Source organism: Rhinatrema bivittatum, chromosome 2 (assembly GCF_901001135.1).
Source record: "Rhinatrema bivittatum chromosome 2, aRhiBiv1.1, whole genome shotgun sequence".
In the NCBI taxonomy this organism is placed as follows: Eukaryota; Metazoa; Chordata; class Amphibia; order Gymnophiona; family Rhinatrematidae; genus Rhinatrema; species Rhinatrema bivittatum.
Window position 1 is genome coordinate 823,718,486 of NC_042616.1, and position 26,675 is coordinate 823,745,160.

Below are 26,675 nucleotides of genomic sequence, written 5' to 3' on the forward strand. Positions count from 1 at the left end.
TCCACTGAGAAAATTGTCCATTTAATCCTACTCTCTGTTTCCTGTCTTTTAGCCAGTTTGCAATCCACGAAAGGACATTGCCACCTATCCCATGACTTTTTACTTTTCCTAGAAGCCTCTCATGAGGAACTTTGTCAAACGCTTTCTGAAAATCCAAGTATACTATATCTACCGGTTCACCTTTATCCACATGTTTATTAACTCCTTCAAAAAAATGAAGCAGATTTGTGAGGCAAGACTTGCCCTGGGTAAAGCCATGCTGACTTTGTTCCATTAAACCATGTCTTTCTATATGTTCTGTGATTTTGATGTTTAGAACACTTTCCACTATTTTTCCTGGCAGTGAAGTCAGGCTAACTGGTCTGTAGTTTCCTGGATCACCCCTGGAGCCCTGGGCGTGAATAAAGTGGAGGCATTCAAACACTGCACGGAGCGGCAGTAGCCACAGAGGCATTCACGGAGCGGGATGCCAGTGGCCAGTAGTTAGTGTTCCACCTTCACGGAGCGGAAGGATGGAGGGCTGCTATCTCCAAAAAAATAAAAAAACAAACAAAAAAATAAAAACAGGGGTGGGTAAGAGTATGGGGCAAGCGTGTGGCCTGCTTGTTACAGCGGTTGCTACCCCTAATTGAGCTGGATGTCACTTGGATGCAGATACGGCGCTGCTGTTGCGGTCTCCACCACTTCCCCCTTACTGGCTATAATCAGGGCTCACCTCCGAGGCCGGGAACGCCGCCTCCGCGGCTCTGCTAAGGATTCGGGGCGTCCGCCATTGCTGGGCCGTCTCGCTGCCGCCCCGCGCGCACGCGGGGACGCGCGTTATGGACGTACGCTCACCGTAAACCTGACCCCGCCCGAGCTGGCCGCGCCACGCCCCGAGGCCGATATAACCGGCGTGCTTCGGTCCTCTCATTGCTTGCAACGAGGGTCGCTACAGTGTGTAGTTCTTAGTTGCACTTCCGTCTGCTTCAGCTACCGACCTCTGCTCGTTCCTGACTCTGCTTCTGCCTGCCGCCAGCCACCGACCTCTGCTTCGTTCCTGACTCTGCTTCTGCCTGCCGCCAGCCACTGACCTCTGCTTCGTTCCTGACTCTGCTTCTGCCTGCCGCCAGCCACTGACCTCTGCCTCGTTCCTGACTCTGCTTCTGCCTGCCGCCAGCCACTGACCTCTGCCTCGTTCCTGACTCTGCTTCTGCCTGCCGCCAGCCACTGACCTCTGCCTCGTTCCTGACTCTGCTTCTGCCTGCCGCCAGCCACTGACCTCTGCCTCGTTCTTGACTCTGCTTCTGCCTGCCGCAAGCCACTGACCTCTGCCACATTCCTGACTCTGCTGTTGCCTGCTGCCTGCCGCTGCCCTTGGCTCCCCTGTTGCGGCTTCTGCGTCCTGGCCCTTGGTCTACGGCCTCCGCAGGTCAGGGCTGGAACTGCTTCCTGCTACCAGACTGTCTCGGGTCTGGTCACCTTCTACTTCCTGCCGGGCTCAGGCCTACCCGCGGCTGGCTTCCATATTGCACCCTGCAAGTTACCATACAGGACTTTACTTACTTTGACCCAGCCCCCGCTTGTTCTGTGCTCCCTGGCCTATTGGCTCTTGCCACTGGACTCTGTGCTTACTCCCTGCCCAGGCCTTTCTATAGAGACTGACTCTGTGCATAAGTCCCAAGGTTCTGGGACCCTACGGGCTCCTCCTGGGGGGTTCCGGTTCCCGGGTGAAGATCCCTACGTGAGTCTCTTAAGTCCCAAGGCTCCAGGACCCTACGGGCTCCTCCTGGGGGGTTCCTGGTTCCCGGGTGAAGATCTGTGCCTGTGGCTCCGCCTCCCGAGCTACTCTACCCAGGGTGGTTCAGCTCAAGGGTCCACTCCCGAACTGCAGCCTTCCCAGACTGCAACAAGTTTGCAAGGCCATGGACTCGGCGGAGTTCCCCAGCTTGCAGGCGATACCAGGGATGGCGCAACGCCTGCAACAGCAGCAACTCTATATTGACACGCTTGCTGCCACCGTGGATCAACTGGCCTCCCGCCTAGAGGCTTCTACTCGCCAGAGGTCTTCTGCATCTGGCGCTGCATCCAATACCCAGTTACCAGCTCCCAGCAGGTATGCTGGAGACAGTAAATCCTGTCGCGGGTTCCTGAACCAATGTCAATTACGGTTCACCTTATTACCCAACCAGTTTCCCACAGAGGCAAGTAAAGTGGCATATATATTTTCTCTATTGGATGGCAAAGCTCTAGAATGAATTCAAAAAGAGACCTGTTATATGGATGTCAATAGTCTGAGTGTACCTTCATACGATGCTGTAAAAAATACAGCTATCGTGACTGTGAAGCCTATGTATAGGCTTTAAAAATCATTAGGTACCCCAGTGTTGGAATGGAAACTTTTGTAGTGCTCACTGTCCACTATGCAATTGTTGCTTAAATGATCACGTGGATACTGTTGCAATATTCACTTATCTCAAAATTGTAGTCGGTCTTGCCTCAGCCGACATCCTGATGTTTCGGAGGCTGGCTCCTTCTTCAAGGGCTGGATATGCGCAAGAGAGACCGGTATTCCAGTGAAACATTAGATGTTGTGACAGTGAATTTGATTACTGTGCCAGCAATGTTCAACTTGTTGAGTTTGTTTAGCGGTCTGTGAAGCTCCGTGAAAGACAAGCGGCTGGGAGCAGTACCGCAGTCTGAAGAATGCTGGGTGAAATGAGGTTGGTTGGGTGATGAGTGCTGTGCTCGTGATGTCTAAAATTCGGTTTGACGCTCCGAGGGGCGCTCTAAGGGCAGGTACCTTAGCGTTAAGGGGCAGGCCTCCTTGGTTTGATTGTTGTTGTCGGGTTTTGCTCCACTCTTCGGGTCCGCACGAGGGTCCGCACGAAGGGGCGCACAAAGGGGTGGGCCCCTTTGTCGTGCTCCTTCGTGCGCGCGATGCCGGGAAGGGAAGCTGAATTTAAAGGGCTCCTACCTGCTTCCTTAGCTAGGTTTCGTCACTTCCTTCGCTTTTGCTGGTTTAAAATTTGGCGCGGTTTCTTTCTTCTGCCTTCTGGCTTCTGATTTGTCCGGGGCTTGTCCCACGTGGTTGCAGCACTCGGGATCGGGGCTTGAGCGTTTGTCGGGTCGGCGGGGCTTGAGTCCCTATCGGGGCGGCGCCGACTGCGAGGAGCTGGAGGTCTCTTTGGGAGCGCTGCGAGGTAGGCGGAAGGAAGGAAGGATCGCCGAGGGGAGAGCCGAATTTAAAGGGCTCCTACCTGCTTCCTTAGCTAGGTTTCGTCACTTCCTTCGCTTTTGCTGGTTTAAAATTTGGCGCGGTTTCTTTCTTCTGCCTTCTGGCTTCTGATTTGTCCGGGGCTTGTCCCACGTGGTTGCAGCACTCGGGATCGGGGCTTGAGCGTTTCTGTCGGGTCGGCGGGGCTTGAGTCCCTATCGGGGCAGCGCCGACTGCGAGGAGCTGGAGGTCTCTTTGGGAGCGCTGCGAGGTGTGTGTATATATATATATATATATATATATATATATATATATATATATATATATATATATTGAAAAGCACCAGTCCAAGTACAGATCCCAGAGGCACTCCACTGTTTACCCTTTTCCACTGAGAAAATTGACCATTTAATCCTACTCTCTGTTTCCTGTCTTTTAACCAGTTTGTAATCCACAAAAGGACATTGCCTCCTATCCCATGACTTTTTAGTTTTCGTAGAAGCCTCTCATGAGGGACTTTGTCAAACGCCTTCTGAAAATCCAAATACACTACATCTACAGGTTCACCTTTATCCACTTGTTTATTAACCCCTTCAAAAAAATGGCCAATTTCATTTCAAATTCTCTCTTCGCCTGTCTTATCAATGTTTTACACTTACCTTGACAATGCTTATGTTTTATCCTATTTTCTTCAGATGGATCCTTCTTCCAATTTTTGAAGGATGTTTTTTTGGCTAAAATAGCCTCTTTCACCTCACCTTTTAACCATGACGGTAATCGTTTTGCCTTCCTTCCACCTTTCTTAATGCGCGGAATACATATGGACTGCGCCTCTAGGATTGTATTTTTAAACAATGTCCAAGCCTGTTGAACACTTTTAACCTTTGCAGCTGCACCTTTCAGTGTTTTTCTAACAATTTTCCTCATTTTATCAAAGTTTCCCTTTTTAAAATTTAGTGTTAGAGCTGCATATTTACTTATTGCCCCCTTTCCAGTTATTAGTTTAAATTTGATCATGTTATGATCACTGTTGCCAAGTGGCCCCACCACCGTTACTTCTCTCACCAAATCCTGTCTTCCACTAAGCATTAAATCTAAAATAGCTTCCTCTCTTGTTGGTTCCTGAACCAATTGCTCCATGAAGCAATCATTTATTACATCCAGGAACTTTGTCTCATATCACTCCCATTCTCAAAAATTTACATTGGCTCCCCATCAACTTCAGAATCCTTTATAAATCCTTGACCATCATCCACAAGACCATCTACAAAGGTACTCTCCAAGTTCCCTCCACCAAGTCCACGCTCCACTCCTCCATAAGGAAACGTGCCTTCTCCACTGCGGGACCATATCATTGGAACTCATTACCCACTGAACTACGTCAAGAAAAATGCCCGCTTACATTCAGGAAGAACTTAAAGACTTGGCGTTTCAAACAAGCCTTTCCAGAATCCGAGGCAACACTAAAACTGACCGTTGACTCTGTCACCGGTTGAGTAAAATGCTTCCATCAATCTATTTAGGCCACCATTCTGACTTATAGTCTATGTAAAAATACCTATCACTCCTTGTCCTCCTACGCTTATCCTCTCCCTGAAAAAACTCCTTTTTCTCTAGGTTTTGTCTCTAGGTTTACTTAAGTTTTTCGTTTTGTTCTCTCCACCAGTTATCTATAACTTATTTTGATTATCTTGATTATTCGACTGGTTATTTGTAACTTTCCCAGGTTTCAGTTTCAATGTAAACCGGTGTGATAAGACTGCTGTCCTGAACGTCAGTATATTAAAAGCATGTAAATAAATGAATAAATAGCAAGTCCTGATGTTACATTTACCCAGTCAATATTGGGGTAATTGAAATCTCCCATTATTACTGCACTCCCAAATTGGTTTGCTTCCCTGATTTCTCTTAGCATTTCATCATCTGTCTGACCATTTTGTCCAGGTGGACGGTAGTATACTCCTATCACTATACTCTTACCCAACACACATGGGATTTCTACCCATATAGATTCTACTGGGCATTTAGTCTCTTGTATGATCTTTATCCTGTTGGACTCTATACCCTCTGGATTTTCTAAGGCCCTGAGACTGTCTCTCTGTTCGTTGCCTTATCTCCTTTTTCACCTGGAACACAGATCAGTATGTCTGATTCCTTCTGACTACATTGCCTAATTATATGGGCCCCTCTCATCTCAGGCTCAGTGCTGCTGGTCTTTTTTGTTTGTCAGCACCAAAAGCCTGGTTTCCTGATGTTTTGTTACAGCTATTTGTAGCTAGACCCGCTGCGGGGCTGGACTTGTGCTTGAACTCTTAGTTTTTCGTCAAGCTGGGGTTTTTTTTTTGTCTGGCTCATTTGTTCGAGGATTGTTAATTTCTGGGACCAGCCACACTGCCAGAGAGAGCTGTGGAACGCTATTTCTCTCAGAGAAACTCTGCTCTCCCTCCTATCTTAGCCGGCCTATGTGGGATTTTTTTTTTTGTTTTTTTAACTCATGGATCCATCTTTGTTTTTTTGGGACTGCTGTGTTGGCCAGACTGTTTTTTCTGGACACCTGAGGGATTCCGGGGTCTTTTTTTTTCACCTTGGAGAGGGATTCCGCTCTCAGCCTGATTGGAGCATTGGCCTCTCTTTGTTCAACTCGGAGTTGTTTTTTAATGCTCTGAGTCTTTGTACAGGACTTTAGTTGTTCTCATATCTCAGTTCAAATGCATTTTGGCTGTTCATTCTTGCATTGGACTGAATTAATGGGGTATGGATCTTATAATTGTTTATGTAGCCTGTTTTGCCTGTCCATCTTTCCTTTCTTTATTTTATATATTGGGCTGGTATTATTATGTCTGTTTGGCAGCAATGACCCTCTGGTTTTCATTTTCACTTTGTTTCCTGTTGGGTTCTGATGAAGGGGGTGTGGTAGGGTGCAGAGGGGGTCCAGATTGGAGGGGGGGGGGGGGGGGTTAGCCAGCATGGTAGTGATCTCGTCATTTGTGAGGGGGAAGAAAATAAAAATAGGGGGAGAGGTGGGGGAGGGGAGTTGGGTTTTTTTGGGCTTGATTTTTGTTCATGACTGTCCATAATCTGTGGTACCTCACATTGTTTCACACTCTGCTTTGTCCATACTAACGAATCGCCTGACAAGCAACTTGGGGGTCTCTGCTGGGAAGACCCTAGCTGCGTTTTTCTCATGATTTGGCTGTTAATACAAGCACATATTTCTTGTTGTCTTTAGTAAGCCACTATCTACTAACAAACAAAAAAATATCTTTCCTAGCGTGTAGCAGATGGACTCAGAACAAATGGGTATAGTGTGCTCGTGCTAGCAGTTGGAGACTGATCTGACGTCAGCACGTGGTACATATACCCCTGCAGGAAGTGCAGGAGGAGCTCAGTAATTTCCGTCTCCAAAGCAGTTTGGAGCTACCTTACGCTCGCTGAGCGTTTTTCCAAATTCTAACGATTAAAACTCATAGAAGGATCCTGAAGACGAGCCCCGCACTCCTGCGGTGATACCCTACAGTCCCTCCCCCAGTTGAGTTTCCCGAGGTGATTTCCGTGGTCCCTCGGAGGTACGAGCCTCGGTCCGGTGGCCGATTCGCGGCAGGGACCTAGCCCCCGAGTGAGAAGGGCTCGGGCGCGGCATAGAGGCAGCCTTGGTCCGGTGAGGACTTGGCCCCCGAGCGAGACGAGTTCGGGCGCGGCCCAGAGGCAGCGGGTGAACTTCCTCGAGCGCGGCAGTGACGGTAATCACCCTCTCCCCCCGCAGCCGGAGACTGCCCGGGTCGCAACCGGGAAGTGCCGAAGACCAGGTAAGGCGTACATCTTTACTTTGCTGGTCTCCGAGGAAGTGAGGATTAGCGGTGTCTGCCTACGTGGCAGCCCGCCAAGAAGGTCGCCATTTTGTCTGCCTGCTCGCCATTGCCATCTGCCCTGCTTCGCCACCTCTCTCTAGCGCTCAGACTAAGCGCACAGGCGAAGGGCGCATGTGTTCGGCGCCCGACAATAGCTGGGCGCACATTGATAGAGGTGCACATTGCTAGGCGCAGGTTGATAAGAGCACGTTGATAGGCGCATATTACATAGAAACATAGAAATGACGGCAGAAGAAGACCAAAATGGCCCATCAAGTCTGCCCAGCAAGCTACGCACTTTATCCATTTTTTTTTCCCTTTTTCTCTCTCCCACCTGTTACTATTGGCTTCCAGTACCCTCCAGCCCTAATTCCCCTCCACCCAATTTAGAGAGCAGCTTTGAATCTGCCTCCAAGTGACATCCAGCTCAATTGGGGATAGCAACCGCTGCAACAAGCAGGCCACCCCCTTGCCCCATACTCTTACCCACCCTTGTTTTTATTTTTTTGTTTTTGTTTTTGGAAATAGCAGCCCTCCATCCTTCCGCTCCGTGAAGGTGGAACACCAACTACTGGCCACTGGCATCCCGCTCCGTGAATGCCTCTGTGGCTACTGCCGCTCCGTGCAGTGTTTGAATGCCGCTGTGGCTACTGCCGCTCTGTGCAGTGTTTGAATGTCTCCACTTTATTCACGCCCTCTAGACTTGATGGATCCACAGTGTTTATCCCACACCCCTTTGAAGTCGTTCACAGTTTTAGACTTCACCACTTCCTCCGGAAGGGCATTCCAGGCATCCACCACCCTTTCTGTGAAGAAATACTTCCTGACATTGGTTCTTAGTCTTCCTCCCTGGAGCCTCAGCTCGTGACCTCTGGTTCTGCTGATTTTTTTCTGATGGAAAAGGTTTGTTGATGTCTTTGGATCATTAAAGTTTTTCAAGTATCTGAAAGTCTGAATCATATCATCCCTGCTCCTCCTTTCCTCCAAGGAGTACATATTTAGATTCTTCAATCTCTCCTCGTATGTCATCCTATGAAGACCCTCCACCTTCCTGGTCGCCCTTCTCTGTACCGCTTCCATCTTGTCCTTGTCTCTTTGTAGATACGGTCTCCAGAACTGAACACAGTACTCCAGGTGTGGCCTCACCAAGGATCTGTACAAGGGGATAATCACTTCCCTTTTCTTACTCGATATTCCTCTCTCTCTGCATCCCAGCATTCTTCTGGCTTTTGCTATCGCCTTGTCGCATTGTTTCGCAGACTTCATATCATTAGACACTATCACCCCAAGGTCCCTCTCCTGCTCCGTGCACATCAGCCTTTCCCCCCCATCGAATATAGTTCATTTGGATTTCCACTCCCCATATGCATGACTTTGCATTTCTTGGCATTAAATCTCAGCTGCCATATCTTCGACCACTCTTCCAGTTTCCTTAAATCCCGTCTCATTCTCTCCACTCCTTCCGGCTAAGCACACGTTGCTAGGCGCACGTTGCTAAGCGCACGTTGCTAGGCGCGCGTTGATAGGCGCGCGTTGATAGGCGCGCGTTGATAGGCGCGCGTTGATAGGCGCGCGTTGATAGGCGCGCGTTGATTGGCGCGTGTTGCTTAGCGCACGTTGAGAGACGCACGTTGTTGAGTGCCCGTTCATAGGCGCACGTTCATGGGCGCACGTTCATAGACATAGACGCACGTTGATGGGCGCACGTTGCTAGATGCATACGGATAAGCGCACATTAGTAGGCGCACATCTTTGGCACATATTACAAGGCGCATACTTCGGCTGGGAGCACACAGGCGCATAGCGAGATCAGACGCAATGGAGCGTATAAGAGCCCATGCGTCCGCCGTGCCAACACCTCCAGAATCAGGCATAAGAGCTCTTGGCCTCTGCTCAGCATGCCACCTCAGAGCCACACAGAGCGAGGAAGCAGACTCCCTATGTGCCCAATGTGAGGAGGCCCTGGGAGTTCCAGGCCAGGGCCGATCCCAGCCCAGCGTACTTGCCAGTTCCTCAGGGAACACCCCGGACCTAGCAGGCCGTGGGGAGCAGCCGGGGAATCCTAGAGACCTGGTGCCCCTTAGGCTAGAACCTGCCTCACTCTCCTGGGTGGAATTATTCAAGGGGATTCACGCCTTTGTCAAGGTGCAGTCGGAGCCCCGGACGGACCCGTACGTTCCGGATGACCCTGCCCCTGGACCCTCTAGACCTAGGCGCGACCGCTCGCCACCCGGAAGCCCCACGTATGGGGATTCAGATTGCTCCGAGGAAGAAGGCGAGCCCCCCGAGGAGGGAGAACTCCCCTCGGGGATAGAGCCATATTGAACCATGAGGCGCTTCTTTCTTAAAGAAGATCTCCCAGACCTGGTCTCTCAATGCCTGTCGGAGCTGGCTATCCCAGGCCAAGGCACCCCAGGGGAACCTAGAATGAACCCCCTGCTAGAGGGCCTGCGCCCTACGGCTCACCATTTTCCCCTCCTACAAGCAGCACAGCAGCTAATCGATCTGGAGTGGAATGCGCCAGAGTCCTCATTCAAAGGGGGGCGGGCCTTGTCGGGCATGTACCCCCTGGACCCGGGAACCAAGGACTTGCTGGCATGCCCCAAGGTAGACGCCATAGTTTGCGCAATTGTGAAGCACACTACCATTCCGGTGGAGGGGGGGGGGGGCGGCCCTCAAGGATGCACATGACCGGTGCATGGACGCCATTCTGAAACAAGCCTTTGAGGTGGCAGCCATGTCTCTGAATTGCGACCTGCTGCACCGTGGTGACGCGTTCCTGTTTATCACAAGCCAGGAACAACATTCCGGGAGAAGAGATGGAATCAGCCCTCTCGTTCCTCACTGACGCTGCCTCTGACCTAGTTCGTACGGCAGCCAAGGGAGTGTCATCCTCAGTGGCAGCCAGGAGACAGCTCTGGCTACGAAATTGGTCGGCCGACTCATCCTCCAAGGCGCGCCTTACGAGAATGCCCTTTAAGGGATCCCTCCTGTTCGGCAGTGACCTCGAGAAACTGGCTAACAGATGGGGCGCATCTCCATTACCCCGTCTACCAGAAGACAAGTCAAGGAGGAACCAGCGCCCTTTTCCTAGGCCATCCAGAGGTAGAAGCTCTCAACGCTTCAACCCCTACAGGGCTCACTACCAAGCACCTCGTTCTCAGACCAGGAATCAGTCCTTTCGGGCCAGGCACAACAAGAGGAAAACCGGCTCGGGTTTGGGCCCCGGCCGCACCCCACAATGAGATTCGGCTGACCCATCCGAGGGAAGAAGCCATAGGGGGCAGGCTAACCCTATTCTACCGCAGATGGGTCGAGATTACTTCGGACCAGTGGGTTCTCGCCATCATCCGAGAGGGATATTACCTGGACTTCCTGCGCCTCCCTCTGGACAAGTTTGTGGAATCTCCTTGTCCTCCTCTCAAGAGAGCGGCACTGGAAGCTACCTTGTTGAGGCTCCTGTCCCTAAAAGCCATAATCCCAGTGCCTGCATGGGAAATAAATTCGGGGCATTATTCCATTTATTTCATAGTACCCAAGAAAGAGGGCACTTTCAGGCCCGTCCTGGACCTCAAGTCAGTCAACCGACACTTATGGGTCCCAAGCTTTCGCATGGAAACTCTGCGATCAGTCAGAAGCGCAATACAGCCAGGGGAGTTTCTCACATCCCTGGATCTATCAGAGGCCTACTTGCATATCCCAATTCATCGGGATCACCAGCGCTACTTACGCTTCAAAGTCCAGAACCAACACTTCCAGTTTCGAGCTTTACCCTTCGGGTTAGCCACCGCGCCGCGGACCTTTACCAAGGTCATAGTAGTGGTGGCGGCGTCTCTCAGGAAGGAAGGAATTCTCGTCCATCCCTACCTGGACGATTGGCTGATCAGGGCAAAATCACCGGAGGAGAGCCACCAGGCAACCAACAGAGTTATATCTCTTCTGGAAAGCCTAGGATGGGTAGTCAACACGAACAAGAGTTCCCTACAGCCTTCACAGTCGCTGGAATACCTAGGAGTCCGATTCGACACCCAGGGAGCCAAGGTCAGCCTGACCTCCAAGAGGAGATCAAAACTCTGGAATCGTCTGCAGACCCTGCTGAGTGCCACCTGGCCCACAGCTTGGGATTACCTACAGGTCCTCGGCCTAATGGCATCCACTCTAGAGGTGGTGCCATGGGCGCGGGCTCATATGAGACCGTTACAACGCGCCCTCCTATCTCGGTGGAGCCCACGATTACAGAACTACACCGTACACCTACCTCTACCAGCCAGAGTGCGGAATGAGCTACGGTGTTGGTTGCAGACCGGCCACACGAGCTGGGGGTCAAAAATGTCCTACCCAACCTGGACCCTGCTCATTACAGATGCCAGCCTGAGCGGATGGGGAGCACACTACGAAGAGCTAACCGCCCAAGGGCGGTGGAACAAAGTAGAGTCGGGGTGGAACATCAACCAACTAGAAGCACGGGCAGTCAGGCTAGCGTGCCTGCGATTTGCCCACAGACCTCGAAACAGAGCAGTCAGAGTGATGTCGGACAACGCCACCACGGTGGCATATATCAACCGGCAGGGCAGAACCAGAAGCCGACAGGTATCCCTAGAAATAGCACTGCTGATGGCTTGAGCGGAAGCAAATCTCCAGGACATCTCAGCCGTCCACATCGCCGGGACGGACAACACCACGTCAGACTTCCTCAGCAGAGAAAGCCTAAACCCAGGGGAATGGCAGCTGTCGCCCACGGCCTTCCAGATGATTGTGGATCAGTGGGGGACTCCAGGCATGGACCTATTAGCGGACAGGTCCAACGCTCAAGTACCCAGATACTTCAGTCGCAGGCGAGACCCTCTATCTCACGAGATCGACGCTCTGGTACAGCCATGGCCTCAGGGGATCCTGCTATATGCCTTTCCACCATGGCCCCTGCTGGGCACCATTATACACAAGATTCAGTGGCACAGAGGCCTAGTTCTTCTGGTGGCCCCGGACTGGCCAAGAAGACCCTGGTACGCAGACATGAGAAGACTGCTGGCAGGGGATCCTCTACCCCTGCCCCCTCACAGGAACCTGCTACGACAAGGTCCCATCTTCCACGAGAATCCGGCTCAATTCTCTCTTACGGTCTGGCCATTGAGAGGGCTCGACTGAAGAAAAGGGGATACTCGGGGCCAGTAATAGATACACTCCTCCGAGCACGCAAGTTCTCCACATCCCTCACTTATGTAAGGATCTGGAGAGTGAAGCCTGGTGCGAAACTCGCAGCCTCAATCCACATGCCGCTAAGATCCCCATCATTTTGGATTTCCTGCAAGATGGTCTTCAGAAGGGTCTGTCCCTCAATTCAATCAAGGTTCAGGTACCAGCGCTATCCTGCTACGGCCCCAGGAGTGACGGCAACAGCATTGCCGCACACCCAGACGTTTCACATTTCCTGAAAGGAGTCAAACACATTCACCCGCCACTGAAGTGGCCAGTGCCCCTGTGGAACCTCAACCTGGTTTTGGAATTCCTAGCCGGACCTGCCTTCAGACCCCTCCGAGGCCTGTCCCTCCTTTTGCTAACATTGAAGATGGTGTTCTTGCTGGCCGTATGCTCAGCACGCCGCATCTCAGAGCTACAAGCGCTGTCCTGCCGCGATCCGTTTCTCAGAATCACCCCAGGGACTATCCATCTTCGCACGGTTCCCTCCTTCTTACCCAAAGTAGTCTCACACTTCCACCTCAACCAATCCATATCCTTACCAACCACGGAAGGGTTGGAGAGGTCAGAGGATGGTCGAGTACTGCGTCATCTTGACATCGGCAGGCTGCTGTCCAGATACATGAAAATGTCGAAAGCAGTACGAAAGTCGGACCACCTGTTCGTCCTTCACAGTGGAAAGAGGCAAGGAGAAGCAGCCTCGCGGGCGACTATTGCTCGCTGGATCAAAGAAGTTATCAAGGCGGCCTACGTAGAAGCGGGAAAGCCACCACCTCTACGGGTCAAGGCTCACTCTACCAGGGCGCAAGCGGCCTCCTGGGCAGAGACTAGGATGCTGTCACCTGCCGAGATATGTAGAGCAGCAACGTGGTCCTCCATCCATACCTTCTCCAGATTCTACCGTCTGGACGTTCAGGCCAGGGAGGACACAGCATTTGCGAGGGCAATTCTAAATGGACCTCAGGCAGCCTCCCGCCCAGTCCGGGAGTAGCTTTTGTACATCCCATTTGTTCTGAGTCCATCTGCTACATGCTAGGAAATGGAGAGATTACTTACCTGATAATCTCGTTTTCCTTAGTGTATGTAGATGGACTCAGCATCCCGCCTGGCTGCCGACATACATGGGGATTCACCGATTCAAGGTAAGCCATGTTTTTCTTACATAGGGCATCCACCCTGCTGGGTGTCGACGCCTTCTGGTTGAGAACACTGGCGGTCTCCAGCTACTGTCAATCGGTCAGGTTAATCCTGTTAAGTTGATCAATTAGTCAGTCACACATATATCCATAATGCTTTTGCAAGGATGATTACTGAGCTCCTGCACTTCCTGCAGGGGTATATGTACCACGTGCTGACGTCAGATCCGTCTCCAACTGCTAGCACGAGCACACTATACCCATTTGTTCTGAGTCCATCTGCATACACTAAGGAAAACGAGATTATCAGGTAAGTAATCTCTCCATTTTGAATCATTTGAACTCACTACTGCCTCAGAGATCCAATCTCTATTAAAGAAATTGAAACCCTCCTCCCATCCATTCGACCAAATCCCCACAAAACTTCTCCTGCTAATACCGGACACCATCTCCAAAACCCTGGCCGATATTATAAACTGTTCTTTAGATCAGTGGTCCCCAACCTTTTTTGCACCAGGGACCGGCTTCAAGCAAGACCATTTTTCCATGGGGTGGCAGGGGCGGGGCTTTGGTCATATGAGGGCGGGGTTATGGAGGGGGTTGGATTTTAGTGCACACTTATCATTTAATTATGACATTTATAATGTGAATGTGACTCAACTCACCATAGGTTCTCATATGCATGGCACACTGACCCATGATCGTCATGGGGCTAGATGTAAAAGTACAGTTTGTATCCACGGGAACCCCCCTGACCCACAATAATGGATGTAAAGCAGAATTATGACATTCCCCATACAACTCACCCTACAAAAAAGATATTCTGGTTTTGGTGACATCTCAGTAACAGTAACTCAAACTCCTTCTACTTCCAGGCTCAATAGCCCTACTTATGAAAAGACAGCAGTTTACCACCAATGCATGTCCTCTTGAGAAAACACAACAAATAAGACTGATACAAACGCTTACATGCTAGCAAAATATTTCATCTCGGTAACAGACACAGAACCGACCTAACATACTCCCAGAATCTGTAGTAATGCACATAAACTAATCTGCACTCAGTTACACCTGTATTATGGAATACACTCAAACAGGAGCAACCCTATCTATGAAAACACTACAAATATTAAATCAGGTCCTAAAAACAAATACACCTCTTATTAGGAAAACAGAACTAGCAAGCAGCTATAGATCCCCACACAGAAATAATTGTAAAACTATACTAATAAGCAGAATAAATGTTTCAAAACAGCTATGAACAGAATAACATCCAACAATTAAAAACTCATAAAAACTATTAAACATTCTCCAAACACCAATAAAATATTTCAAAAAAGCAGACATCACACAATTAAAATGGCAGTCAAGAAAAATAAACTTAAAAAGCCACTTTTACTTACCCCCTCCAGCAGCTGTCCTACTCCCCTTCCCTGCAGGCCGTGACACACACCAGAAGCAGCAGTAGAAGCTAAGCTCTATACTTATGGTCCTCTTCCTTAGTGCCCATGACTCACACACACACCATTACCAGTCATGCCCCCATGACCAGTTTCTATCTCTCACACACCAATCATCTCCCAAACAGTCTTTGGCACACACACACCAGTCACCTTCCTGAACAGTTTCTCTCATGCCATACACACACACACAGGCTTCCCACTCCCGTGTTCTACTTACATATATGGGCTTCTCGCTCTCATAATCACTTTCTCTGTCTCTCTCTCACACACACACTCACCAGTCTCTCACTCCCATGTTCTCTTTCAGATATACAGGTTTCTCCCTCCCATGCTGTGTCTCACACACACCCAGGTTTCTCACTCCCATGCTCACTCTTCACATGCACAGGCTTCTCATTCCCATAATCACTTTCTCTCTGTTACACACACACCAGTCTCTCTCATTTCCATGCTCACTCTCCACGTGCACAGGCTTCTCATTCCCTGAATCACATTCTCTCACATTCACACACACCAGTCTTTTTCTCTCACACACACCGTCACCTTACCAAGCAGTCTCTCTCTCTCATGCATGCACACTCACCCAGGTTTCTCACTCCCACAACACCAGGCTTCTTACGCTCATGCTTTCCCACATACCCAGACTTCTCACTTCCATGCTTTTTCTCTCTCACACACACACACATCAGTCACCTCCCTGACTAATGTCTCACACTCTCACATACACATCAGTCATCTCCCTGAGCAATCACTTTCATTGTCTCTCACACACACACACACACACACACACACACACACACACACACACACACACACACACACATCAGCTCTCTGACCAGTCAATCACACAGGCTGGCTGCCTGCTTCTCTCTCTCTCACTCACTTCCTCTTCCCACCCCCCGAGCACAAACGGTAGCTGCACCACCTCCTCCTCCAGCCCCCGCAGGCCAAGAAAGAAGAATCCCATCGGCCGCGGGAGGCTCATGATGCTGTCTCCTTTACCTATTATCAGCTGCTTCGATTGCTCGGGAGCCGATGCTGCTGCTGCTGCCGCCGCTGCTATTTTGTCATGCAGCACGGCTCTTTCTCCTTCCCGCGCACCGCGATTCACTTCCTGTTCCGGGTCAGAGGAACGGGGTGGGGGGGGGGGGGCGGGAAGAAGAAAAGGCCAGCTGCGGATGCCACAGCTTTTTTTTTTTTTTTTTTGCACCGCTGCCGTTCCCGCTGGGCTTGAACGTGCTGATAGCCCGTCAGCAACGGCAGCAGGGAAAGAAGAGCAGCGGGAGGGACCGGGAGCGGCGCCGCGGACCGGCAAAAAACTCCCACGGCCCGGTCCCGGTCCGCGGACCGGTGGTTGGGGACCCCTGCTTTAGATCATGGAATCTACCCAGACGCCCTAAAACTAGCATCTGTTAAACCCCTTTTAAAGAAACCAAATTTGGACCCAAACGACGACAACAACTTCCGCCCTATTTCCAATCTTCCTTTTATAGCTAAGATAATGGAAAAATTAGTCAACTTGCAACTTTACGATTACCTGGAAGATCATAAAATACTGTACCCCACCCAATACGGATTCCGCAAGGCATTAAGTACCGAATCCCTCCTCATATCGCTGACAGACCATATCATCATGGGCCTGGACAAAGGACAATCCTTTTTACTAATTCTCCTGGACCTGTCTGCGGCTTTCGACACCGTCAACCACTCCATCCTCCTTAACCGACTGATGGACATCGGAATAACAGGAACCGCACTCTCCTGGTTCAAAACCTTCCTTAGTAACAGAGGGTACAAGGTCAAAGTAAACAATAAAGAATCCCCTCGCTGCAATTCTTCACTAGGAGTTCCACAAGGCTCCTCTCTTTCCCCCACCCTCTTCAACATCTACTTACTTCCTCTATGCCAGCTGTTAACCAACCTTCATCTAAAACACTTCCTTTATGCCGACGACGTGCAAATATTGATCCCCATCAAAGAATCCATTACAAAAACTCTCGAATACTGGGAATCCTGTCGACAAGAGATCAACCTCCTCCTCTCCAGTTTAAATCTGATTTTAAATTTGGCAAAGACTGAACTCCTCCTCATTTCTCCAGAAAACAGTAACACTACACAAAATACACCACCCAACATTTTTGTCTCCCAAGCCAGAGACCTAGGAGTCTTAATCGACAACCACTTAAGTTTAAAAACATTCATCAACCGTACTACCAAGGACGGCTTCTTCAAACTACAGGTATTGAAAAGAATTAAACCACTCCTTCACTTTCAAGATTTTAGAACTGTCCTACAAGCTAAAATCTTCTCCAAGATAGACTACTGCAACTCTATCCTGCTTGGTCTCCCTTCTTCTTCCATTAAACCACTCCAGATGCTACAAAATGTGACCGCCAGGATTCTGACAAACACCAGAAGACATCACATCTCCCCCATTCTCAAAAATTTACACTGGCTCCCAATACACTTCAGAATCTTCTACAAGTTCATCACCATAATCCATAAAGCCATCTATTCTCAAGCCCCTCTTAGCCTTCAAATCCCGTTCAGATTACACTCCTCATCCAGACCAATCAGAGAAGCATACAGAGGATCCTTACACATTCCCCAAACAAAAGCTACACACCATCAAACATTCAGAGACCGGGCTTTTTCTAGTGCGGGACCATCTATATGGAATGCCATTCCCCCTCACCTTAGACAGGAGCCATGCTTACAAACATTCAGAAAAAGGCTAAAGACTTGGTTTTTTAGACAAGCTTTTCCTGTTCACAACTGACTCTCCTAACTCCCTTACCAGACAGACTACAACCACCTGTAAGATTCTTGTCAGCACTATGTAAATAATTTATTCCTCTCATTGTTACTGTCTAATTTATTCCTTCTACTCTTCTTCTCCTCCTAGTTCCAACTTCCCCTGTTTTATTGTAATTTTTACTTCTTTGCCTTTCAACCCTTGTTTATTGTTCAAAGTTATCACTCCCCCTGTTTGCTGTAAACCAGCATGATGTGATTGTATCATGAATGCCGGGATAAAAAAGCTCTAAATAAATAAATAAATAGTTTAATTACTTGGAATGTTTGTGGGATACACTCGCCCATTAAATGTACAAAGATTGTGTCCCTCTTGAAAAGACGGAAATCAAATCTAGCCTTTTTACAAGAAACCCACCTTACTGATGCGGAACATGAGAAGTTGCGCAGATACTGGGGGGGGAGAGATTTATTATGCTTCTTCCACCTCTAAGTCAGTGGGAGTCGCAATTTTAGTTAATCCCAACTTGACACTCAGCAGACATAAAGAAATTAAGGAACCCTTCGGGAGGTATATTAGGGATGTGAATCGTTTTTTGACGATTTAAAATATCGTCCGATATATTTTAAATCGTCAAAAATCGTTAGAGCCGCGATACAATAACAAGTCCCCCGATTTATCGTCAAAAAATCGTAAATCGGGGGAAGGGGGAGGGCGGGAAAACCGGCACACTAAAACAACCCTAAAACCCACCCCGACCCTTTAAAATAAATCCCCCACCCTCCCGAACCCCCCCAAAATGCCTTAAATTAGCTGGGGTCCAGAGGAAGGGTCCCGGTGTGATCTTTTACTCTCGGACCTCCGGGTGCGTTGTAGAAATGGCGCCGGCGCTACCTTTGCCTTGTCATATGACAGGTCAAAGGTAGCGCCGGCGCCATTTTGTTTTTTGTCCCCCGACGTCAGGAGCGTAGGAGATCGCTCCCGGACACCCGCTGGACCCCCAGGGACTTTTGGCCAGCTTGGGGGGGCCTCCTGACCCCCACAAGACTTGCCAAAAGTCCAGCGGGGGTCCGGAACGACCTCCTGCAGTCGAATCGTGTTGCCGTACGGCCGGCGCCATTTTGCGCAAAATGGCGCCGGCCATATGGCAACACGATTCGACTGCAGGAGGTCGTTTCGGACCCCCGCTGGACTTTTGGCAAGTCTTGTGGGGGTCAGGAGGCCCCCCCAAGCTGGCCAAAAGTCCCTGGGGGTCCAGCGGGGGTCCGGGAGCGATCTCCTACGCTCCTGACGTCGGGGAACAAAAAACAAAATGGCGCCGGCGCTACCTTTGACCTGTCATATGACAAGGCAAAGGTAGCGCCGGCGCCATTTCTACAACGCACCCAGAGGTCCGAGAGTAAAAGATCACACCGGGACCCTTCCTCTGGACCCCAGCTAATTTAAGGCATTTTGGGGGGGGTTCGGGAGGGTGGGGGATTTATTTTAAAGGGTCGGGGTGGGTTTTAGGGTTGTTTTAGTGTGCCGGTTTTCCCGCCCTCCCCCTTCCCCTCCCCCCCACTGGACCCCAGGTAATTTAAGGCATTTTGGGGGGTTCGGGAGGGTGGGGTATTTATTTTAAAGGGTTGGGGTGGGTTTTAGGGATGTTTTAGTGTGCCGATTTTCGATTTACACGATTTACACGATATTTAAAAAACCCAAACTGCGACGATCCGATTTCCTCCCCCTCCCAGCCGAAATCGATCGTTAAGACGATCGATCACACGATTCACATCTCTAAGGTATATTATATTGATAGCTGAACTTTATCACACTCCGATAATTCTGTGTAATCCTTACGCCCCCAGTAATCGTAGTCCCAGTTTTTTTCGGGAGATATATCAGTTTTTATTGCCACATCTGGGAGATCTGATCCTTGTGGGAGGGGACTTTAACACGATTCGGGATCCCCTTCTTGATAAATCCCCTCCTGCTCATCCATCTTCTGGTTTGGGTAAAGGACCGTCTTTTCTGGAGCGTTCACTGCAATTGATGGATGTGTGGCGGGTATTACACCCAGGTGAAAAAGATTTCACTCATCTTTCCCGGGCACATGGTACTCTGTCCAGGTTAGATTATTTCCTGATTAGTGTGAGAGGTATGTCCAAAGTCCGCACAGCTGCTATCGATGAAATTGTCATTTCGGACCATGCCCCGGTGCGCCTTGACTTACTTTTAGATTCTTCTACTCGTGCCTCCTTTTCATGACGTTTCCCATTTTACTTATCTTCTGATGTTAAATTTCATGAATATTTACAGACTAAATGGGCAGACTATGCTGACCTGAATGCACAACACCTCACTTCCCTGGTCATATTTTGGTATGCGGCAAAAGCGGTCCTGCAGGGTGATATCTCATATATGGCTCATAGGAAGAAGATAATGGAGTGCAGCATTTTGGCATTGACGAGCAAATTAAATTGGGAATGGGCTCATCTTAATTGTAGGAATACTCGGGAGGATCAGGCACAGTTTCTGATGATTCAGGGGGAATTGAATACTCTGTTGCATCAGAGGGCTCGGAAAAGTGCTTTATATTATCAATACAAGCTCTATCAGTATAGTAATAAATCAGGCAAATTATTTGCTAATTTAGTGCGGTCTGCACGTGGTTCCCGCCATGTACCAGATTTGCACTCCTCCTCGGGGAAGACCCTTACAGACTGCTCAGCCATTTTGCAGTGCTTTAATAAATTTTATAGCGACTTATACTCTTCGGGGGGTTGGGATAGCACGGCTTGTGATCGGTTTTGTTCTCAATTGAATCTCCCAGTGTTTAACCTAGGCCCAAAAAGCAAGGTTGAATATGCATATTACTCTTGAGGAGATTCTTTTGGTTATCCGACAGGCTAAGCGTTTTAAAGCCCCAGGACCAAATGGTTATGGTGCAGAGTTTTACAAATGTTTGGCAGATTCTGTTGGCACCACCTTGGTCAGCGCCTTTTTGGAGTTGTTGGAAATAGGATCCTTCCCAGCGCATACCAATATCGCTAATATTACCCTTATTCATAAGCCCGGGAAGGATCCCTTACTTCCGGAATCACATCGACCAATATCTTTTTTGAACTTTGATCAAAAACTTTTTGCCAAAATACTAGCTGATCACTCGGCAGAGATTCTCCCGACACTCATTGGGCAGGATCAAGTGGGTTTCATTCGGAAACGGTATGCTCTCACTAATGTTCGGTAAATCTTAGCGGCCATGACAATGTGTCAGCAAATGGGAACTCTGTTTTTGGCTATCCGTTTTGATGCTGATAAGGCCTTTGACCGGGTTGAATGGGAATATTTAATCCATATCTTTTGCAAGATGGGTTTTGAGGGGCTTTTTCTTAATGCGATATGTGTTTTATATCAGGTTCCTCAAGCGGTTGTCATAGCGAATGGCTCTAAATCCGAGCCCTTTGCTGTTGCTCGGGGTACTCAAGGTTGTCCCCTGTCATCTCTTTTGTTTATCCTTCAGTTGGAGCCTCTACTCTGATCTATTCAACAAACTAAAGCGATCCGGGGGGTTCGATTTCAGTCGGATTTTTTCAAGTACATGGCCTTTGCGGACGACATACTTGTTTTTCTCACTGATCCTCAAAGATCTCTTCATCTTCTCCTTCAATTAATTTGGGCTTTTGGGGTGTTTTCAGGGTTATGCCTCAATATGATTAAATCCACGGCATTGGCATTCCCGCCTGATATACAGAGGAACTGGGGAACGGACTTCCCGCTTCAATGGGCGGCTGATTCCTTTAATTACCTGGGATTGTTATTCCCCGTATGCTTTCCCAACTCTACAAATTGAATGTGCAACCCCTTCTTAATGTCACCCAAGATAAGTTAATCACCTGGGCCTCATTGCCTTTGTCGTTGGGGGGCCGGGTCAATATTTTCAAGATGAATATTCTGCCTAAATGGCTTTATTTGTTTCAGATTTTACCTCTTTTCATGCGTCGCATGGACTTGTTGCAATTGGATTCAGCTCAGGGGAGGTTTTTTTGGTGGGGTGGCAAGGCGAGAATATCCTTGATCTGGTTGAGGGAGAGATGGGATCGCGGAGGTCTGTGGGTGCCGGATTTGGCGTTATACAACTTGACCAGTAACCTTAGACTTGTCCGGGTTTGACTTTTGGATACGTCTACTTTTATTTCTGTCATGGCTGATAAAGTGTTAACTGCTCCTATAGCGCTCACCTTTGTTTTGCAATCTGAGACCCCTAAGCTGCATACGTTTCTGGCACAAAATGTTATTATTAATCCTATTCGTCAGTCTTGGCTTAAACTTGTGCGACTATTAAAGAGAGATTCTCTTCAAGTCCAGTCCAATCCTGGAACTCCTCTCAACCTGCAGGAGGCGCCTGCACTTATTCCAGAGACCATCTCTGCCACAGATGTGATGTTCCATCCTGGGTTCCATACAACCTGCAGGAGGTGCCTGCGCCCAGGTTTCCACATCATCATTACAGAGTTCAGCTTTTTCATCAAGCATCCCAAGCTTCAGGAAATGTATGCTCACTTGAATTAGATTTCAGCAACTCCAGGTCCTTGGGGTTCAAATGACATGCAGGAGGCGCCTGCACCCTAGGCCTGGCTCCGTTTTGCCAGTTCCAGTCCATACATTACTCAGCTTAGGGCTTGTCTTGGGACCATCTACAGCCAAGAGCCTGACTCTGCTTGCTCAAGTAGTGATTCCAGCTCTGGATTCCACTCCAGATTTTCCGAGGTGGCACCTTGTGTCTCTTCTCCTTAATTACAGTGTGGTGAGTTGTCTTGTATTTCCAGCTAGCAGAACAACATTCTCCCAGTGTCCTTCTGCAGCTTCCGGAACTGGTAACATCAAGCCTTCCACATCCCTCTTCCCACCTCTGCCCCTCTTCCCCCCCCCTCCCTTTCATCTACCACCCCCCTCCCTAACTAATACCCGCACTCCTCCACCTACTTCCCCTTCCTACCTTCCCCCAACCCTTCCATGACTTCCCACCCCTCCCTTCTCCTTCCCACCCCTTTGGCATCCCTTCCTACTTCACCCCCCCCCCTCCCGCCCTCTCCTCCTTGTCACTGGTTCTTCAATTTTTTTACGACACAGCCCTCTATCCAGCCTGCCTCAGCTGATCCCCCCTGGCCCCACCCTAACTCAGCTCCCCGCTAGAGTGCCCCAGTGACTGTTTTAGTTACCTATCTGTTTACCAAGTTATTTAAGTTGTATAAGATGTTATATTCGTATTTTGTATAAGTTACCAATTGGTCACCACTATGTATAAGTTGTTTATCCTGTAAACCGGAGTGAAGGCATCCCGCTATACTTCGGTATAAAAAAGCCTCGAAATAAAATAAATAAAATAAATAAAGATTGGGAAATCCAGATTTGCCTACTCATCTGCTCATCCAGTGCTGTCTCCATTGTCTGTGAGTGACATCTTCTAGCTTGTCTGGTAAAGCCCTCAGTCCTTCAACCCTGTATCCACCAGGAAGTACTTTGCTTTCCTTGAAACCATATCTAGGGATTCAGCATCATTACCCTCGGATCCATTAAAAGCTGCCTCTGCAAGGACTTCTGCTACCTATGATTGGGAAGAGTGTTCAATACATTATGTTGGACTTCGCCGCTATTTTCAAGCTTCGTCTCTTTGAATCTTACCACCAATCTTAAAGCGGCTCATCTGATTTGAGTCTGCTGGAATCCTTCACTGTCTCCAAGCCTTGCCTCCTGGAGCTTTACCACTCATCTTAAAGCAGCTCATCTGATCCAAGTCCAAGGGATATTATATCTACCAAACTGTTTTGGAGATACCTTACAAGGAAACACTCCCCTGCATAAGTATAGCACTTAAGGCTATTGACCATCTAGATCCTTATGGAACAACTTCTCATTGTATGGGGGTCCATGTTAACACGTGGATTATATCTAAAGTGCAATTTCCACCTTGACCTTATAAAAAAAGGGATTTTTTCCTATTCCATCACTGGCTTTGCAAGTCTGGGGTTGATTACCCTAGGTTCCATTTCATCTGCCAATCGCAACTCCATGTACCATCTATCATCAAGGGGTATAAAATTGCCCCAAGATCAGTTCTCCACCTTCTGAGCAATGTTTGGACTTCCTAGTTCCATCTGTGCCTGTTGTACCAACTTCAACTCAAGAATAAGTAGTAATCTGCAAGTTGCCTCTACACTCTCCTGATATACCATTTTTGCATCTAAGTTTTCAACAGCGATGTCCTAACCTTCTACCTTGCTGTTACTATCAACAGTAAGATGTTGTAGAGAGGTTCCTCACTCACATCCTGATTAAATAGAATTCACACTGGACTATCCCTTAAGATGCATTACTACCTCTGAGCCTTCAATTCAACATTGGTCATGTCCTACTCCTAAGTTTGTGTCTACGTCATGTCTTCAGTTTGTTGCTTTGCCTCATCGCTTCAGCTCCTTCCAAGCTTTGTAGATCATGCGTTTGGATCCCAAAGTTCCCAGCTGGTATAAAGACATGCCTTTTTGTCTTCAGCCATTGAGAAGAGGCTGAAGAGGGGGATTTGAGGAGGTGGTGCTGTTATGATCCTGCTCGTGGAGCCCATCCTGCGAGCAGGCCCTCCACCTGGCCTTGACGCTGCTGCCGCTGCTCTCTGAGCGGCAAGGAGCCGCTCTTGATGCCACCCTCATGGCAGGGGAAGCTGCCACTGGGATCCTCAGCTTTGTAGCCTTAGTGTCGCCACTGGGACGCCTCTCTATGCGGCCAAGTGCTGCCACCAGCTGTCCCATGGCTGAAAAGCCACCGTCTGCCTTCGTGGCCTAGCCACAGCCACTGCCTGCCACCGACTCCATCTCAAGTGGCAGTAAGCTGCCGATGACTCCGCCTCTGCAGCCCAGAGACCACCGCCGAAATCTTTCCCCAAGCGGCAGGGAAGCCACTCAGTCCGCTCCATCTTTGCGGCGTAGTACCACCGCAGGGATCCTTCATCATGCAGCTGGGACGCCACCGACCACAAAGCCTTCCCTGGGCCGTCCTCTAGGCGCAGGCGTGCGCCTCTTCTAAAGATTTAAAGGGCCAGAAGCGGCAAAAGCCTGCGACCCCACCAGATGTCGTCCTCTGACTGCTTCCTGCTTCAGCCCTATAAAAGGGCTCAGTTCCAGTTCCTCGGGGCCTTCGAATCTGGATTTCACAGTTGTCTGTGCTCCTCTTCACTGATCAAGTCTCTCATGGTCCTCCTATGTTTTGATGGTTCTTTGTTCCATTTTCTTCATGGGAATGGTAGATGTGTGAACACCTTGTATGCATGCGGTGCAGGGTTAGATTGTAAGAAGAAAGGATTGCAAGATCTGGAGTTCTGCTGGGTGTTGTCCCTGCTCAGGGAGGTACCAGTAGGCCCTGTTCCTCCTCAGGGAAGGTCTGAAGAGGAGGCTGTGGTGCTGCTCACAGACTGTGGCTGGGACCTAGGGAGAGGTTGGCCAGGCCTTCTGCGAGGAAGGATTCCAGGAGGGGGAAGTTCCTGGGAGTTCAGAGAGTTGGGAAGGATGAAGATTTCTGAAGACAATCAGAATCTGAGGAGACCGAAGGGAGAAAGGGATCTGCCAGAGGATTGGAGATGTGCCCCAGAAAAGTGTCAGAGGAGAGGCATTTAACGGGGAAAATCCACAGAGACCGATTCTGCAAAAATCAGCCAGAGAGAGAGAGAAGAACTATTGTGAAGAAGTTTCCAGGCTCAGGGCAGAAAGGTGCCAGCCCCTAAGAGCTTACTTTTGCGGGAAGCAGTGTTGAGAGGAGGCTCTGATTGTATTGTGCCTTATTTTTGGACTTTGGTGCTGTTGGCGTGTTTATTTTACGTTTGTTTTTTTCTGCCTTAGTTTTGCAGTGAAGACTTTTACTTTGAACAAGAGCCTGGAAATGATTTTTGTGCGACTGGACTGGTGTGCAGAAGAGCTGCAGAAAGAGAAAAGACTCTTCTCCCTGTGTTGGAACCCTGGGAGGTCATGGGCTCTACTGTGGGCTGTGTCCTCCCTGTGCCCAAGAGCTGACCTGTATGGGGGCCACATTTAGCATTTCAGGACTTCCTCACACATTCATTCTGGTCTCACTCGTGCCTTCTCTCCTCAGTCACAGAGGGAACCAGTGAATCTCTGCATTGTATTTACACATTTTATAACTGAGTCACTGCCCTTCGTACACCCATTCGCACACCCCGAAGAAACTAAGATCAACCATCCAATCTACACAACAAAAACAGCCAAACTGGAACATGGAAAAGGGAGGCGAAGTCTCGAGTAAGCATCTGATATCTGTCTGCCTGAACAAAGGTAAATATGATAAAAATTATTTAGAGATTAGAACTAAATTCAGAACAAAAGATTCACAGAAAACATTTAAAAATAATAACTTCGTACAGATAAGAACCACCAATTCAAACAACACAACTTTAAACAACCTACTAATGTTAACATTTTTCTTAGTAAATGCACAATCAATCACAATAAAATTCCGAATCATTTCGGACATACTGTATGACAATAAACCCAACTTTGTTGCAATAACAGAATCATGGTTAAAAAAATCTGACGTAGTTTTAAAAAATCAAATAGCACACAAAAATTACGAGGTCTTCTCAGTCCCCAGAATAAATAAGCGCAGAGGGGGCTTCTTACTGATTATCAAAAAAAGCTTTTAAATGTAAACTAATTTCAATAACACTACCGTCAAATCATGAAAATGCCATTTTCAATACCAACAATATACAAATATGCCTTAAATACTGCCCACCTAGTTTACTAGAGCTGAATATTTCACCGCTAATCGAGTTTCTTACAACACATCTAAACATCTCTAAACCTACTATAGTACTAGGCGATTTTAATCTCCAAATGGATATCCACCCCCATCTAACACATGCCAGACACTAATGGATGCCATGATAGCATTAGGGTTCTCACTAATTACCGACAAATCAACACACAGAGCAGGACACTCTCTTGATCTAACATTCATAAACAACAACTGTTTAGAACACTTAGCAACTAGTTACACACAAATTCCATGCTCTGACCACTTCCTTATTCGGTCCAA